The 19,453-nt window shown below is 39.5% G+C and overlaps 1 protein-coding gene across 4 annotated transcripts in view; it reads right to left on the minus strand.

Annotated features, from left to right (window-relative positions):
• The window catches only part of LOC121908603 (nuclear receptor coactivator 2-like), a 66,496-nt gene extending 49,939 nt beyond the window's left edge, over positions 1-16,557 (minus strand). For 3 of the 4 annotated variants that reach the window (XM_042428770.1, XM_042428771.1, XM_042428768.1), the window contains exons 1-2: positions 15,653-16,557; positions 2,413-2,477 (exon numbers count right to left, since the gene is read on the minus strand). The gene's annotated coding sequence lies outside the window, so the exon portion shown is untranslated. Of the gene's footprint in view, positions 1-2,412; positions 2,478-3,104; positions 4,119-15,652 lie in introns of those variants that run through there. The other variant, XM_042428769.1, reaches the window with a different exon arrangement.
• Positions 16,558-19,453: the final 2,896 nt, after the last annotated feature.

Genomic DNA, 19,453 nt, shown 5'->3' on the forward strand with positions numbered 1-19,453 from the left:
GAGTGGGGTCCTTAAAGAGACAGGAGCTAAAAACGGCCTGTTTCAGACAGAGGCTGAACTGAGGGGCTGCATAAAGGACCAGTATAAGATAAATAAGGAGTTTTTAACTGTAAATCATGCAACAAAATTCCATTAAAGCCACAGAATATAAATGTAGACTGGAAACGTGCATGATACATCCCATTTAATAAAGAAAAGAATACATTCACTAAGCACCAAAATCATTGTTTTTCAAAACTGTTCCCAAATTCACAAACTTTCTGTCAGAAACAGTGTAGCAAATGAGAGACAGAAAAAGAGATTGAGAGAGACTGTAACTGTACATTCAGCACTTGAAAAATAAGCATTGTCCCTGTTTAGATAACCACCCTCACACTTAATGAGATGGCAGAAAACACAAGTGAAAGAGAAAGACAGAGAGAGATAAGTCATTTTAAAAATGACAAAAGCTCTAAGTGCTGGTGGATGCAGCTGTGTTTCACAGGCCACACAAACAGACACACACACACACACACACACACAAACGGCTCGTACATATTCACACAAGCACAACTCAGTAGAGCGCACAAGACACACAAAATCTGTCAAGCTAGCTGTCTCTCTCACTTTAACACACACACAACTTTCTTTTCTTTCCCTCACTCACACACACACACACAGACACACACAGACACACACACACACACACCATTCAAACCACCACACACACACACACATCTCTTTCACTTTCCATGCTGTCATGTCAGGATGTCCCTGTTTGCTTTCTGAGCCTGTTGCTGTTACAAGGAACCAGTTTTAAACTCTGGCAGGGTTTCTCAACCTTTGAACCAATCCTGGTTCCATTTTTAGGTTCCAAAGTTCTCGTGAGCGCACCTTTCGTTCTAATTATTATTAACTTTACGAGCTATCACACTAATTTGAGGTAATAAAATTCACGTTCACAGTAGTTAATAGGTCCCTCTGCAGTGCAGTGAAACGTTGCGATCATTTAAATATGAAAGTTGCATTTTAAAGAGAACACAGACGGAAACTAATGATATATTTTAAACTCAGTTAAATCATAAATACATTTTTAAGTCCTCGTCATTGACTTAGAAACCAACTGTGACCTTTCCCACAAACAAAGTGTCTCCATGTGGGGTCATGACTGGGGTTGGGCCGATGTAAAAATGTTCAAATCGGTTTAATATTAAGCCAAATACCGGACTGGACCGATAACACAGAATTTTACCATTAGGTGTCTCGCGTGACTCAGCAGCTCCTGAGTGGAATATGATGAATGAATAAGAGTGTAGCAGCACCACAGTCAGGACTATGGATGTATTATAAGAGCTGGATACTGGACTAAAAATGGTGCCCATTCAGTCCTATAGGAAGTGCTCGCCTGACGCATACGCCAAAAAAAGTTTCTAGCTTCCGCTCAGCCCATAGACTTTACATTGTGATGATGTCACGGATTTTTAAATCGCTTTTCTCGGCTCAAGGAAAGTTTTACAAACATAAAACCTCCATGAATCATAAGTTCATAATAGAAAGAGTCATAATTGACGTTGTTTGCAGTTCGAGGCGTCCTGTAAACAGTTTTACAGGCGTCTCTTTTACAATGGTGGTCTATGGGGAAAATCCTTTTTGGTCCGCAGGGGGATTTTTCGCTGCAATACCGCGAGTGGCCACTGGGAAAAATTGGCTGCAAGGCAGAGCGGCGGCGCCCTATCCAGGTCTTATTATACATCCATGGTCAGGACACATCATGTTTTTATGTCTCACAACAACCTTTCAACTTAACTTATCTTCTTGTGCTAGGGTACTGTGTGTAGGTGCACACAGCACGGCACGGCTATGCTATGCTAACGATCCTAGCCATGCTAACTAGCTGCTTGCCGCTGTGCAGGCTTGTAAAATTATCTGTCACATCCCTTTGTATTCGCGTAATTTTCAGAACACAAGCAGCTGTGTTTCAGAACATCTCAGACTGCTGGAAGCTATAAGCAGCCCTGCTGGATTTATCCGGGTTATCGGTGAGATCTGCCCCGTTAGTCCGGGTCAGCCTACCTCCTCCTGCCTGTCTCTGAGTGGACAGCGGCAGCCGGCCCCGTCAGTGTCAGAGCCTCCGTGTGAGAGGCTTAGATGTCTGGTACTGACAAATACCGGTTCACTCAGTTTGCATAAAATCAAACCGGTTTAAACTCGTACACCGGACGGGACAGACAAAACCAGAAACTGACGCAACCCTCGTCACGACTCAAGGTCGGGAATCGCTGGAGACAACGTTAACTCATATATCAGGCCTTAGAAATAAAACTAAGACTGCAGTGTTAATACCCTGATACTAGATTGTGACTTAATACTTATTGATTAAAGAATATATCAAAAACAACACATTTTCATGATAATTAAAAGGAAGTCACTCACCTTATATGCAAAGCATCCTGGGTAAACTTCCACAAAGGGTTACTTTGGGACATCATTCACTTTTTCTGTAAGACATGAAATAAGAATAATGATTAATATGTAAAAAACAAAGTGCCAAAGATTTGGTTTTACACTTCAAAAACATTGGTGGACTTGTGGGAGGATGATTTAAAAGAACGGTTAAAATCGATGCAGCGGCTCCAAAAACACTGCGTCATACACTTTGCAGAATGCAACATCAACAGCCCTTCAGCAACTGAAAATAAAATGAAAACTAAACACCCATGTCTTTCAAAATACATGTCTCCACTTAGTAACACAGACTTTCTGTTAAAAATAGTATAAAATCCAGATTTCAACATCAGGGGTTATTTCAGACCCGACATTATACAACTTGTTTTGACAGGCAGGATAGTACTTTGCAAGTGTAGTAAAGTAACTTTTATGAGTAAAAAACTGGCGGACTTTCTCTTTAATGCTGAATAGATTTATGCATTTACAGATCTTGTGGAAAAAGATGGAAGAAAAAGACTGAAATAAGGTGTCAGGGTTGAGAGACATCACCTCACGGCGCCGCGGGAGTCGATCCGTAATCGAATCCGACGAAGGGGCCACACCCAGGATCGAATGTATGGAAGAGTTGAGTATGATAAATGTGCTGTTGAGTTTTTACAGTGTTTGCAGAATTTCACCTTAAACATCACCCACTGCTTATGCTGGAAGTCTCACTCTTGCCCACAATAACAAGAGAACCTGCTGCTTTTCCCAGACACTGACCCTGCCTGGGAGGACGATCCGGAGACTTTTGAGGCCTTTTTCACACTGTGAGGCTGACCTGTGCCAGTGTGGTGCTGGTCCAGGTTCATCGAGTTCCCACTGTCTTCGGTTCACGTTCACAAACATCCTATTTCATGAAACAGTTTGTCTGCTTTTATTTGAACAGCTGAAGTGATGTGGAAACCTACTTCAAACCTCTCTCACGAGCACTGTTGAATCGTTCTTTAAAAGACGTATTAAAACCGGCGTGTTTGGATTTTATTTTCACGTAGTAAACTGAAAAGTCTGATCACATGTTCTGTTAAGACACGCTCTATCTGTTCCCTGAAAGTCACTCACTCAGTGTCGTCCCACCTTTGTCTTATGTAATCGGGTGAAAACTCAATCTTTTCAGGAAATATCACATGTCACATGCTCTCCCTGTTGATTCACATCCTCTCTCCCACCACTTCTTAACGTACCAAAACAATTTTGTAAGAGAGGTTACAATGATTTTGACCCTATGTGTTGATATTTCTGGAGTGTAATTTGCTTTAATTGAAGCTCATTGTAAATTATTCAAGTCAGAACTTCAACTAAATGCCTTAAATGTATAAAAAAAAGGCAACAGGCATTAGTTAAATATGTGAAACCGAAACATTTATCAACTGAAATCTGTAAATGATATTTAAAACATGAAGGGGCGGCCCTTCCCACTCAGTCCGTCCGATGAACTAGAGACATGTACCACATTTATTTTTAGGCTCTTACTGCCGGTTCTCATTGAGTAACATACAGTGTTTTACCAGATTTAGTATCATGTTGCAAGAGCAGCACCAAAACTTCTTCCTTGAGCCAGTGAAGTGAAGTGAAGCGGTGTGTTGCTGCAAGTCGACCCGTTGCATTATGTCACCGTTGTATTTCATCTGTGTCTATGTTCTACATCGAATGCATCTGGTGACACGACCGATGAACATTTCTGGAACATTTTACAGCACAAAACACGGAGAGGGTGCAGTTCTTTTAGAGCAAAAACAGCTGCATTGTACATTGTAGTTCAGTATTAAGTCAAAAGGTTGTGATATGCGCTACTCTACTGCTGTTATTACTCTTTGGAGCCATTTCTAGAAGAAACTAACATGCCCAAACTCTTTGTGATGAAGGAACATGTCAGACCATGGCAGCCGTGTGGCACAATGACGTGTTTTTAATAGTTTTTGGACAACAATGGAGGTCTACGGTACAGAGGAGTAAGATATATAAGGCCTTGGATACACATGCAACACTTATAAGTTGGATCAATTCATTGTCAGCTCTGCACATGAGATTTGTTGACAACACTTTACGAATCAGCTAACTTCTAGCTAACTTCTAATCAGAAATAGGCCACTGTTCTTCCCACGCAAACTAAGCTAGTTTTCAGAGTTTCTAGTGATGGTGGACGGAATAAAATTACTTATATCATGTTAATTCGCTTCAGATAAAAGGAGGGAGGGGGCCAAGAGGAAAGAACAGGCTTATGGGACATGTGGTCTTGCGAGACAGAAAAACACTGATGTTTAAAATGCAACATATTGCAGCTTAAAAGTAATCATATATTTTATGTGTGCAGTTAAAAAGCTTTGATGCAATAGCGTGAGTGTGTGCGTGTTACGATGGGAGGGTTACAGTCAAATTAAAAAGTAGTAAAAAAGAAGAAGTGAGTTTTTTTTTTTTTTGGTCAGTGGCCAAATCCGAAACATCTGTTAGCTCTTCCCCCTGGTGTGTGTGTGTGTGTGTGTGTGTGTGCGTGTATGTGAGAGACAGCCGCCCTCTCAGTCAGTTGGACACAGCAGACTCAAACCGCACAACACTTCGACATGCACCTGCCACCACTGACGGATAGCTGCATTTGTATGTCTGTGTGTGTGTGTGTGTGTGTGTGTGTGTGTGTGTGTGTTGTGTGCGTCAGAGTGTGTCGGTGTGTGCGTGTGTAGGAGGGATGGACAGCTGATCTCTACCCCAACTGCTTTGTGAATTGCACAAGCACACATGCAAGTACAAATGTTTTTTTATGCACACACACTATGACAAAATGACTCCGCTGCTGTGACTCAACTCGAGTTGCGTGTTTGGAAATTGCGTGGTGGACGGTTTTATTATTACTAATCAATACTAACATAGAAAGAGAAAATCTTTCTTATGATATTCTGTCTTCTAATGACTCAAACCTTCTTCAGTATTAACACTGAGGCTGAGAGATGAAACTGAAAGCTCTGGAAAGTTAAAAAAAAGTCAAAAAAAAGTTGCGTTTCCTGCTACAATGTTCACTTTTTACTGAATTTGTTTGTTTATTTACAGGAACCATTACCGATATACATTGCTACATACAGATAAGCAATGCAACAGATGTAACATATATATATAGGGTGTCTAGCTGAAACTGAGTACAGTAAACGAGATCCTCTTTCAGCAAGGTACAAAAATTGATGATGATGATCATGCACCCTCAAAGACTCTCACAGTATTTCAAGTCCAACATGTAATAGTTCTCTTGGCATAAATCAGAAATGCTCCTTTTCTCTCTACCCGTCTATGGAGGCATGTTGGACTTTATGTTTCATTGACAGCAGCTGGCAGCTAGATAAGGTGTTGGAATGGAGAGAAAAAGCAAAACTTTGCTTGAGCTTAAAGGGATGGTTTGCATGAGGTAGGCTACATATCCGTAGTCAGTGTATTACCTGCAGCAGTGCAAAGGAAAGGGCTGTCTGACAGCAAGGTAAAGCGCTGAAGATATTCTAAATATAGCGTGCACTTAAACTGATATTGATTTTTTTATGTGTGCCTTTTTTTAGCTGGCTAAAATACGTTTTGCTGCTGGCCCCGTCCGCAGCGGTACACTGCTTAGCTTCCGTGCCTGCTTCTCCAAACTGCAGGGGTGTGGACGGCTCATCTACTGCAGGTAATACACTGACTATGGATAAGTATCTCATACAACCACACTTCAAAAAATGTGAACTATCCCTTTAAAAGGGGATGTATCATGCTTTATGTGGTTTTCTGTTATTTTTATACTGTTATGGTGTTGCATGTCTATGTCTTAACGCTTCCGCTATCAAAGTTACCTCTACTTCCTCCTCGTCATGACGTCAGATTGTTCTTGTATTCCCACAGCCATCCTTTCTGTAACCTTTGTTGCTAAGATTGTTACTAATGTTGTTCCACAGGTTGTTCAAGTTGTCCGCTCACATATTTCAAATCAGATTCAGCTCAAAACATGTACGGATGTATTTGAGAAGTTTATATTTCTAGAAAGAAGAAGAAAAGGAAGTGAAATTCAACTACTTTGTTTGTTTATGTTGCCTGAAGAGCTGCAGGAAGTCTGCCGAGGGGGCTTAAAGACACAGGAGCTAAAACTTCCTGTTTCAGACAGAGGCTGAACTAAGGGTTTTTGAACTGTAAATCATGCAAAGATATTCCAGTAGAGCCCCAGATTAGAAATATAGACCCTGGAAACACGCATGATACATCCCCTTTAAAAGCAGTGTGTTGTTAAGCCTTGATATTGATGAGTAAGAACCATCTCACCAGCATCTAGACTGACCAATCCTGACATTTTCAATATGTTTTCAAGCTGGCTAGCTAGCTAATTAGCCAACTAACCATCTAGCCAGTTAGCAGGTGGATTATTGTTTGGTAGCTCTCTCCACATGCCGAGGTGCAGGACATAACTAACATGTATCTTTGTAGAAAAACTGGCAAAACACTGACGTTACTGCTTTGAGTAAACACAGTCTAGGATGAAATTATTTTATTAGTTCTGTGAAGAGAAGTTCTCTGTGTAGGTGGACTGAGAACCAACAGGCTAATGCATAGATAGGGGGCGCTGTCATGAGACCACAACATGTATCTACACACACACACACACACAACATATATTTCTCTCTTTTAGATACTGCCTTTTTCTTAAAAGGAAAGCATGTAAATCACGTGGCAGATATGGATGCTGTGGCAGAAATTGTATCCAATTTGAAACAGATTTTTAAAATATTAAAAATAAATACAAATAAATAGTCAGTCCCTATGTAATGCCTGACTTGCACCCCATTTTGCCTTTAACAACAGGGAGAAAACACACACCAATACTAATCATGTTAAAGAGCTAATTTTGTTGTTGGCAATGGTGAGTAACACTGTAAATTATTTGCATACGATATATTATGGTAGATTTTGGTGAGCAATCACACACACAACACACACACACACACACACAAACACAAACACAGTCTGTGTAAGACAGAGAGAGGGAAGAGCGAGAGAGAGAGAGCCACAGAAAGTCAATGAGAGACACATAGAGATGGCCTACTTCCTGACTGTGATTCATTTGTGTTACTAGGCAGCTCTATGGTAACACAGTGATCCACAGCTACACTGGGCTCAGAGCTGGTTTGAAGAACGACCACATAACAGAAGTTGACTACAGTCTAATTATCCCGGCCGGAATCAAGAGGTACGCTCCATCTGTACATCCAAACACATCAGTGACATTCGTTTACGACGGCGGTGATTCGTCTAATTCTTCATAACAACATTTCAGTCCAGGCGCATTCACCGTATGTCCTCATTTGTCAAATTAAAGCATATGACTTTCAATACTTCTCACCGCAGTCAACACGTCAAGAATTTGACTCCTTACTAAGAATGTTTAAAACAATAAAAAGTCAAAGATTGGTCAGAACTTGCCCAAAGAAAAGCTTTTCATTTTTTATTACAACCATCTTTTTGTCCTCAGTGGCCTCACAGCGTGCGCCCTGCAACCACAGATGTGCGATGCTGAATCAAAACACAACAAACCCGAGCTGTGTCAGCCTCAAAGCGGTGTTGACTGCATCTGGGCATAAAGAGAAGTTGTCCCCCATGTTGAATATTACAGGCTTCTGAGTATTTCCTGATGCAGCATATTCAATAATCTGTCAGCAAAACATTTACAGAGTTCCAGTTGATTCTCAAAACAGTGTGAAAATCGGATCATCCTGATAATTAAAGGTGCAACGTGGAGTTTTCTTGTAAACAGGCAAAGTGTCTGGTTACATTTAGTTTTATTCATTTTATTAAAAAAAATGAATCCTGCATTATTTACATCCATCCACAGGGAAACAGGGACCCACACATTACTATTGCTCCATAGTGCTACTACTGGTCTAAGACTCCACAGGTCACCTTTAAGTATTAAGACCGGACTATTTAAATCAATGCGATGGCCACAACGCTTCATCTCCATCTGTTTAAGCTCCTTGCTGTCATTTTAACAACAACATCCTGCCACCATAAAGCAGTGATGAACACCACAATTAGTTCTGGCCGGGGCCTACGTTTGTTCTGCAAAAGCTTGTTATGCTATTAGCTCGTATTATCCGGCTGGCGGCCTGCGGACTCTTTCTCTCTAACTCAGCTCTGCTGTCACAGTGCTGGAGAATTACAGCCGCTGCCAGCTCCAGCTAACCAAATTAGCACTTGTTATGCAACCTGCTAGACTTGGCTCCCATGCCTGCTGCTTCAACCCAGCACTGCTTTCATTCCGATTTGCACATAGCAAGGCCCTGCAGACTGCTGCAAAGCTTGACAGTACATATGTTTGTTTTGTTCCTTGTTAAAAGCACTTTAATTAATGAGTCTGATGTAGAACAATGGTTTTTTTAAAGTTACGCTGCCTCCGAGAAAAGTTGAAATGTCAGAAATTCAAATTTTCTGCAAGGAAAAAGTACAATGCAACAGCCCTGAGGGGCAGAATTCAAAGCCGTAAACTCAATCAAGTGGATTTCCTGAGATATGTTATCGTTCTAACATTACATCCACTTGGCATAAAAAGGTTCCCCTTTTTTGAATTTTGATCTGTGAACCAATTCTGTCTTCTAGGACCCATTTGGTAAAATACTCCGCTAGACTAAACACTGCTGTATCACTCACATGGATACCGATACTGTTGGACCCATCGACTCCATGTCAGACCCGTGACCGAGAGTGCATGGAAATTTCATGAGAGGAAGAAAATCATTTACAGCATTATTTTACTTTCATATCACGCAACCATGGAAATGTCTGTGGCATGTTTTGTTTCTGTTACTTTAGGATGAGCCACTGGATGCACGGAGCATTAGTAGCTGTTATCTGGTGCTCCATCCATAAATATAATCCCAGTATGTATGCCAGCCTGAAGTAAAGATGGAAACTGTTTCGAATTGGTAACTAGAATAATTTAACTGTGTCACCAGGTGCAAAGCATAATACACTGATCCATCTGATACTATTTTATATCTGTGGTTTCAGTTTTGTTTTTTTAAATAACATTTGAATTGGCTAACTGGTTAATTATAACAGGAGTTTCTCTAGTAGTTGGTTAACGTCTGTTGATGAAACTGGGAGCATATGCTGATATTATTATTTACCAAATAAAACTGTATCTAATGATTAGTACCTCAGTGTATGTGGACATCAGATGGTACATGTGCATAAATGAAGCCTGATACTGTTTCTGCAGTTTGGTATCATTTATGATCTGATGTATATAATGTTTATTATTAGTATCAACATACAGGCCTGTCTTATTGTTTCCAATAATAAACTCAAAAAGCTCAAAAACTCAAAACTTGGTCAGTTTTTAATCTGCTCTTTAACCTGTTAAGCGACTCTATCCCACTTTTGGGACGCTTTAGCCTTAGTGGCGCTATTTTCAGGGTCACACCTACTCGTTCTGAATTTTTGGTTGTAAAATTGAAAGATTTACCTTTCAAATGAGACCAGGGTTATGAGAGTTGAACAACAGTAACCTTCTTATTTTGGGTACATTATTTTCAGGCTTGTGCAGTTTCATTTCTATGATTTTTATTCTTGTGTCTGCTGTTTTATTCCATTGTTTCAATCTTAATTTCTTATGTAACTGATTCATTTGAATTACCCCACGTGCTACATAAAAGTCACTACGCCTATAGTATCTTTCGCCTTCTTTATCATACCCTTTGAAACCCTCTTGTCAATACGCCTCTGCCTACGTGTAACCGAGAGAAATTCCCTGCACATTGGATCAAAGTGTTTCTGAAGCGAGCGTGTATACCTTTCAAGGTGTAGCTACATCTCTCTAGCTGTATCACTCTGTCGCGAGCAGTGATATCATTGCTGCTGCTGCTGTTTTTTTGTTTTTTTTAAGTACGTGAGCTCTTCTTTTTCTCTGACTAGCTTCGAGGAACCGAAAGACACTGGTAAGATAAAAATAAAACATGAGCTTTGTTTGCTCGCGTACTTTAAGTAATTAAGATAGAGATCAACGAATTGATTTGTCTTTGAGTCACAGAAACTTCAAAGTATTAACCACATAGACCGCTGGATGTGGTGACTGCTTTCAAAAATTTTTTTGAATATAGGCCTTAAATATCCAGAAATGCACATATGCAAATATGGGTGACATAAAGAACGTGCTCTGATTTAAGTTAGCACCAGTCTGAGCCTTTCATAATATCAAGACTGTGCGTTGATGCTCACATATAGGTCACAGAAATAAATTTTTAGACTAAGAGGAAAGAGGAAAAACTTTCTGAAACAGCCTGTTGAATGTCTAATCCTCACATACTCTTTTATCTTGCCAATACATAAAAAAAGAAAGAGAAAAACTGTGTTTCTATCGTAAACCAGTGACTTAAATTTTTAAAAATATGTACCAGAAGCAGTGAACAAACATATCGCAGTTGAGAGAGAAAAGTTGTGATTATCATGTATTTTGTGTGGGGTAAATTTTCCTGAGGGACTATTACAGTAATTATGGTGTTCAGACACTAGAGGAGACTTTCAGAGGAGTCATGACATGGCTCTGCATGTGTGTCTCTGTATGTGTGTGTGTGTGTGTGTGTGTGTGTGTGTGTGTGTCTGTGTGTGTGTGTGTGTGTGTGTGTGTGTGTGTGTCTGTGTGTGTGTGTGTGTGTGTGTGTGTGTCTGTGTGGTGCTAGATAATTAGAGCATTTGGTCTCTGGGGGATCAAACCTAGTGGACGCCTGTCTCTGCTACGTGACAGAAAGCCAGGTGGCGGTCTCACTGTGTGTCTGATAAGTTGAAGGCGGTGAGAAAAGCCAGACATAAACAAACACAGATGAGTATACAAGCGCGCACACACACACACACACACACACACCCTCACCCACACCAGTAAATGTACAGATAAACCAGCAGAGTGGGGATCACCGACCCAAAATAGAAGATAGGGGTCCGTGTTTGACTCCTGTTGCAATTAAATGAATGCAGCTTGTAATTGTTTGTAAGATTTTAAGAAAAAATGCTAAAATTCTCTGATTCCAGCCTCTTAAACGTGAATATTTCCTGGTTTCTTATGTCACCAATGATAGTGAGCTCAATATCTTTGGGTTGTGGACTGTTGGAGGGACAAAACAAGACATTTAAAAGGTTCTGACATGTTAAAAATCAAAAAAATAAGTGTTAGTTGCAGCCCTAATCTGATTCATGTGATAAACATGAATCTGACTCAAAGTACTCTGTATAAAATGCATTGATACACTTCATCATATATATGTCAGAGGGAGGATTTGCTGTTGGTGGTCTCAGACTGAGCGTGTGTTCTTATAGCGTGGATTTGCTCGCTGAGGATAAGACCTGGTAGAGAACCTGCCATGGAGAACTGCACAGTCAAGCCTCTGCCCTTCCTCCTCCTCCTCCTCCTCCACCACCTCCTCCTCCTCCTTCTTCTGCTGCTACTGCTACTGCCTTTGTCATTGGTCAGGGCATTATTTGAGCCCTCACGTGGTTTAGTGAATTCAAGCCACTAAGGATCCCTCACTGGGCGAGCTGCCAATCTCATGTTAAGATCTTGGTCTTAAGTACATTCCTGCACCCTCGCCGCAGCACTATAAAGGTATAGTTTTGGCATACTGACATTTAACTAGACACATCATTCCACTTGTGCATTTAAGCTTAAATGACTAAATTATAATGTAGGAGTAACAACACCACAACAAAAGCAGATCCAGGCTGATTTTTGAGTATAAAAAAACAAGCACTTGTGATGTTTATCTTATGTTATTGAACAGTTTGGATGCTTAAACCGGATGAGAACTCACTAAACGTTTAAAAAAAAAAAAAAGCTGAATAAACAGACTACAGAAAGTAACTCTTACAGAAAGGGGGGTAAACAAATAGCCTGGAAACCTGACGTACATGTTGCAATCCTTTTCAAAGTTCACTTTGGGGTGCAGGGAAGAGCAAATACGCTTAAAAGAGACAAAAAAAAAAAAAAATCACGAGTCCAGCCCTAAAAGATAACATATCCAGAGGAGTCAGATGGCACCTGTCACGTAGGCAAACTTACAAGATCTCAACAGTAACATACCAGCACAACAGCAAACACAAGACAAAACCAGAACAACAGCAAATAAAAGACACAAAGGCAGTGGCAAACGGCTAGCCGCCTGTTATACAATAAAAGTTTGAGATAAAAGGTGTTTGTACTTTGTATAAACTCATGCAGTATGTAAAGTCATGTAAATGGCTCCGCAGCTCAACTCACACCACGCTGCTTTGCTTTACGTGCAAACAGCAGAACTATCATAATTGTGACAAACAACTGTTCAAAGTCGATCTCAGGATGTGGGATTATCTTTGATGCCCGTGCTCTCACGATTATAAAAGACGACATCTGAACACTCAGTGGTAAAAAATGATGTGAGAGTTTTGCTTTGTAAATTGTCAAGTAAGAATTTAAATATGCAAAATGCAACACAATGACCCTCCAAAATGAAGGAGGATTAAACTTATTTCCTAGTGTCATGTAGCTTAAAAAGCTTTATGTGTTAAAGCAGGATGTGGGCATTTTTGTTAAAATAAATGTATTAATATGTAGCCTTTATGTTTAAAGGTGCAGTGTATAGAATTTAGTGGCATCTAGCAGAACAGACTTGGCAGAAATGGAATATAATATTCATAAGTATGTTTTAATTAGTGTATAATCAGCTGAAAATAAGAATTGTTGTGTTTTCATTAGCTTAGAATGAGCCCTGTATATCTACATAGGGAGAGGGCCCTCTTCCACGGAGGCCGCCATGTTGCACCGCCATGTTTCTACAGTAGCCCAGAATAGACAAACCAAACGCCGGCTCTGGAGAGGGTCTTTCATGTTTTTTGCGAGTTTCACCATAGGTTATCCGACATGCTTGGATGCTTGCAACCTCACAGCTAGATGCCACTAAATCCTACAAACTGCACCTTTAATATTAATTTCCTCTGCGTTTCTGCTTCTCTTAAGTATATCTTTGCTGCGGTATTTTCAAGATGAAGGTCTCAGCTGTCGAGGCGCCTCACCACAAAGCTGCATTTTCCTTCAAATAATTGCTGTCTTGCCACATCTTTGCCTTGTATTTAATTTTGCAGCATATTGTGTTTTACCTGATTTTATTTGCACTGAATCTGGAGATTTGGTCTGAGTGCAATTATGTGGTAGAAATAAAATGTTATTTAAATACTATTTTTGTTCTAGGATTTATTTAGTTTTTGCCTGTTTATTATTGCATGTTTACAACTTCTTGAGCTGAGAAAATTCATATTATGAAGAGACAAGCTTCACGTCACTGCCCACAGATCAGTAATAAGTTGTTTCAAGTTCATAAAAATTAAACAGGACGAAAAACGGATGCCAGACGACTTGCCCTTCAAAATAAAGGCAGCACATTTGTTAAAATAAAATAAACCTACAAGAGCACCACTGACAATTTATTTAAATCAGATAATGTTAAACTAACGTCTGGGTTTGCAGCTTGTCTATAGCTACCGTTTATTTAAGTATGGTTGACATTAATAAAACATGAGAGTAAAGGGACTTGTTTTTTTAAAAGGTGCAGTGTGTAGAATTTAGTGGCATCTAGTGGTACGGACAGCAGAAATGGAATATAATCTTCAGAAGTATGTTTTCATTAGTGTATAATCAGCTGAAAATAAGACTTGTTGTGTTACCGTTACCTTAGAATGAGCCCTTTATATCCTCCATGGGTCCTCTTCCACAGAGGCTGCCATTTTGCACCCCCATGTTTCTACAGTAGCCCAGAATGGACAAACCAAACACTGGCTCTAGAGAGGGCCTTTCACGTTTTCGCAAGTTTCGTGACCACTGTAGGTTCCCCTACACACTTGGAAGGGGAGGGGAGGGGGGAGGGTGTCCAGTTTGTTGCAATCTGCAACCTCATCGCTAGACACCAATAAATCCTACACACTGCACCTTTAAAATGTCATCCAGCATTTAATCATTACAATGCAGCAATAAATCAAAGTTCTTCTATATCATTAAGTCTTAGTGACAGCAAGATTAAAAAACTCTCGACTAGAGGAGAAAACCAAAAGATCCCACACACTGTCCATCAATTGAATTCACTTTATTAACACAACTGAAACATTGTGTTCATAAAGTTTTGGGATTCTTTGGTTTTCTTTTCGAATTTTATGAAATGACACAAAAATCAGTGAGTATTTTATTTTGAAAAGAACCACCGGAAATTCAAAACGCGTATTTCTTCCAACTGACGGTTGAGTTGGTTGAGGAAGTCCGAGGCAACACAACCCGGGGTTTAAGTCTCAATATTAAACGGTGAAACGGTAATATGTTTAACTCAATCACAAAAGCACTACTAAAGTAAACCACGGCTTACACTCTGGGATCGATAAATTGTAATATTGACAAGCACAAAAGACGAATACATGCGCTTTAAGCTAACGTATCTGTCACACACAGCCACCCGCAGCAGTCGCTTGTGTTGATCAGGAAGGGGTTTTAACGTCTAACTGTTTTTTAAGTTAAACAGCAAAGTCCTGTTTGAGGTGTTTATGCGGTTTATCACGCACTGTTTGAACACGCAAAGCAAACAGCAGCACACTTTTTTTCCCCTTTTCTTCACTAAAGACATGAGCCCTGAGTGTTTTGTTGTTTTTTTGGCAGATAAAACTGCGGAAAGTAGCAAATTTATTCGTCTAGCTGGCGATATTTTCGCACTAAACACACGGTTCGCTACCGACAGTTGTCACACAATCACTTCAACCGACAAAGTCATCGTGTGGATAACCGTGAACAGTTTGCTCAAGAGGCTAAAATATAATGGAGAAAAAATAATAACCTGCACGATAAGCACAGGTCGCTTCTAACGTTGTTTCTACAACTCCACTAGTTAAAGCTGGGACACATTTTTTTTGCTTGAACACCATATAAAATGTATAACGGTTACGTTATAACGGCGCCGGTTAAAGGGCAAAAAAAATGCAGCACAAAGTAGGACAAGCTCGATATAAACCGATACAGACACTTTAAAACAAGCCCATGCAGGAGTATTATATGGTTCATTTATTGGGGGGGTGGGGGTGGGATTGAGGAAGTGGAGTAAGAGGGTTGGGGGGGTGAAGAGAGGGAGGAGAGGAGAGGAGAGGAGGGGAGGGGGGGGTCAAGACAAGAGAATGACAGGAAACTTACCTGAGAGTTGAGCAGCCATGAGTGCGCGCTGTGCGGGATGTGACTGTCGGTGAGGTGTCGGTCAGCAGCAGCAGCGGTGGAGGCGGAGGCGGAGGCGGCGGCGGCAGCAGCGGCAGCGTCCGGGGCCGGAGCCGCCATGTTCATCTGGCTCAGAGGCTCCTCGGCTGTTTATCTTTACCAGTAGACCCCCCTCCTCCTCCTCCTCCTTCTCTTCCTCCTCCCCCTCCTCCTCCTCCTCCACTCTCATCACCACACTGCAGAGCTGAGTGTCTCTCTAATACTCACGTTTGCTAATTCAGATTGCTTTATTGGCATGACTAATAACGAGAACAAAAAAACAAACAAACAGTAATACAAACAGTGTTGTCATATTGTATTGTAGTATTGTCACAGTATTGCTAAAGCACTGCACAAATAATGAATGTGCACAATATTTAAAATGAAAAAGTGCAAAGAAATATATACATTCATGTATATATACAGTATATATACATTTTGAACAGTGTTTGAAACAACTGCAATAACAGATTTAACCTTTTTAGTCAAATTATTGCATGCAATATGTTTGTTATCGCCAATTATATTGCTGTAATATCCATCTAATAATAATGCTCTGGATAGGGACATTAATTGCACTGTATAATATATTACTCACTGAATACCACAAAAGTAACTTTTATGGTATGTTTGTTTGTGTTTTGTGCTGCTTTGTATGTACTTTATTGTTGAGTTTCATGTTGTAATGTATGTATATGTATATAATGTTGAGTTTTATATCATATTTTTGAGTCTTGTGCAGTTTTATATGTATTTTCTTGTCGAGTTTTATGTATTTTAAAAGCCCATCTCAGGGCGGGCAATACAAACTAGCTCAGGCTATAAATGCTGTTGCATCTGGCCTAAGGTTCATGCTATATACTTGTCTCTAAACAAATAAACATTAAATAAACAAGTGCAATTTTGAGGTAATTGTACTGTATATTGATGCTACATTATACTTCTACCCCTTTTTATTCCACTACATTTATTTGACTTCTTTTATTTTACTTCACAGATTAACATTTTACATGCCAAACATAAACTGTGCTGTATATTAGAGACAGTATATTCTGTATTCTGCATATTGAACACATTAGACGATGAAGTACATTTTGCTGATAATCCCTCAAACCCCCCCATGTGAAAAAAGAAATCACAGCATGTGCAGGATATATATATACATATCAAAAATAAATAAAAGGAAAATAAAATTCTGAGGTCTAATGTAGATCAAGCAGGTAAGTCTGGTTTTCTCATGTTGTGGCAGACAGAGAGAAACTGTCCCGCAAGAACTCAACCATCTTTCATTTCCCCCAGTACGGTTTTTAGTTTTTCATTATCCGAGTTATTAAAATGTTGATGCCCATTAGTGAATTTTGGGGAGAACTGTTCCCTGGACAGATTTATTATTCTGTCTCTCAGTCTGTCTCACACACATTTAACTCTCTAACCTAGGCAGGCAGAGCTGATGCAATATTACAGCTTCAAGGAGCAATATTGTATGTTAAGCCTCACAAAAAATATCCCAAAATATGAATGTAATACTAAGTGAGTAAATACTGACCTCATCCTACTTTCTAGGGTTTTTATTTCAGTGCAATTGAACTTAATATTTAGTGTATTTACAGTGATCTTAGAGGATGTGTTCTGTCTTGAAACAACAGTCAGGTGCCCAAATGACTCTTCTCTTTCACTGTTCATATGGGCCCTTGACTGTTGTGAACCTATCCTTTAATGTGCTTTATGATATTTCAACATCCTATGACACATAATTATATCTAAGTGAACTTACACAACATCTGTGTCACTCAGTTGTGACTTCTTAGTGACCTTATGATACCTTTTCTGACTTTTCATTTCCTATAGTAGGCTATATAATTGTAATACCCCTGGGTATGAATGTTATTGTCTCAAGTTAATGGTACTTCTCATGGTATTTTTCTTCTAATGTACCCCAGATATCTCCATATAAAGTCTTGCATTTCATTTTATTTGCAAGTCAAATTTTTAGTGTTCCCTGGCCGTATGTTAAAAAGGCAGCAGTGTCTGTGACACTTACTGTGAAAATTGACTACTTCAGTGTTTGATGCATGCAACTATAACAATCTAATTTTCTATCACTATTACACTCATATGACAGTAACATGTAGATATTCCTGAATAGGTTTATAATGACTAAATAGGGGACTTCATTAATGAACCTTTACCTTGCAGGTTGGTACACATACAGTTGTAAATTCAGTGACATTTGCATTTTATGTGTGAGTCTGTAGTGTCCTTTGAACGTGCTGTATGATTCACACACTGTACTTCTTTATTCTAAGTGACAAGGCTGCTTTCAATGAAGTCACCATTCAGTTATTCAACATGAGTATTTTATGTAGAAACACTTACAGAAAAATCTGAGAACGCTCCACCTTCAGCTTCGATGAGACTCTCTGAGGGGTCAAACACGGGTCAAAAGGTCATTCAAAAAATAACTGTCACTCATTGGATCACTGTGAAGATACAGAATTCATGAGTTTTATTGTCAATACATATATATTATCATGAGGTGTCTCTCAATATGATTAATAATTAACACTAATAGACAATCATTCTCATTTATGGCCATAAAAATACAGAAGACACTCACAATGACTCATCACTCAATATTTAATAAAAATAATTTCCGACAAAACACACATTATATTCTTTAGCATTTATTAATGATATACTTTGTGAATTTTTCAAAACATTTAGATGTTTAGAGTACCTGTTAAGCAGAGCTCCAAATAAAATCAATTAGCTGACACTGCCACCTAGTGACTCACTGAAGACTGAGATTAGACTGAATAGAAAATACATAAAGTACCAGAATTTGAATGAATGAACCTTGAATGAGAAAGTGTGTCCAAAGTGTGTCTTTTAACTGGTATTGTATATCATCACGTGAAAGCTTATGTAGACTATGAACCTTAAGTTGCAGGGAATAAACTGGTATATTCAACAATCTCTGAGAACATATCAAAAATTGATTTTGCTTGAACTCTACTGCCCTATTTGTTCACCTTGATGACTTTTACTTAACCAGTGGCTCCACATAAGAACGACTTCATCCCTGAGGAAAAAGAAAACCCTGTTCCAAACCCAGATAAACCCAGATACTAATCCTGACAAATACCCAGGTAACCCGGTCTCATGTCCTGTATGCAAACCTGTCCTGCAACACATTAAGACACAATGAACCACATAACAAGCACAATGTGCAAAAATGACAGTTGGTACACTTGTTTGTAGCTCTCCCTCAGGACTTCAAATATATACAAACTCAATGATATACAGTATATGTAGTATGCTGTGTATTACTGTATATACTATATAAATTACTTATATGTTATGAAGTCCTAAATAGGGCCACTTTGATGAAACACTGGCTATATTAAGTTTTGCAACTGCCACCTCTTAAAGTCTGTTTAAATGCAGCTTAAAAGACTCCAAAAACATCAAGATCAATACAGCAGAACCACAGATGTTATCTTTTTTTATTCCATGCACTCTTCTTCCTTGTCAAAACCTGGTTCCTACATTACCCACAATGCAACTTGAGATTCTAATGTCTTATGCTGGTGGCAGCTAATGTAGCCTCAAGCAGAAATGAGGAGCGGGCTGCAGTGGTCTGGTAAACTCATGACATCACTTGAGGCAATTACCAGATTTCATGCAGCTCCCTCTGGAGCCACAAAAGGTCTTGCACTACTTTTTTAGCGACCTAAAAAGAGC

This window comes from Thunnus maccoyii, chromosome 12, assembly GCF_910596095.1.
Source record: "Thunnus maccoyii chromosome 12, fThuMac1.1, whole genome shotgun sequence".
Taxonomy (NCBI): Eukaryota; Metazoa; Chordata; class Actinopteri; order Scombriformes; family Scombridae; genus Thunnus; species Thunnus maccoyii.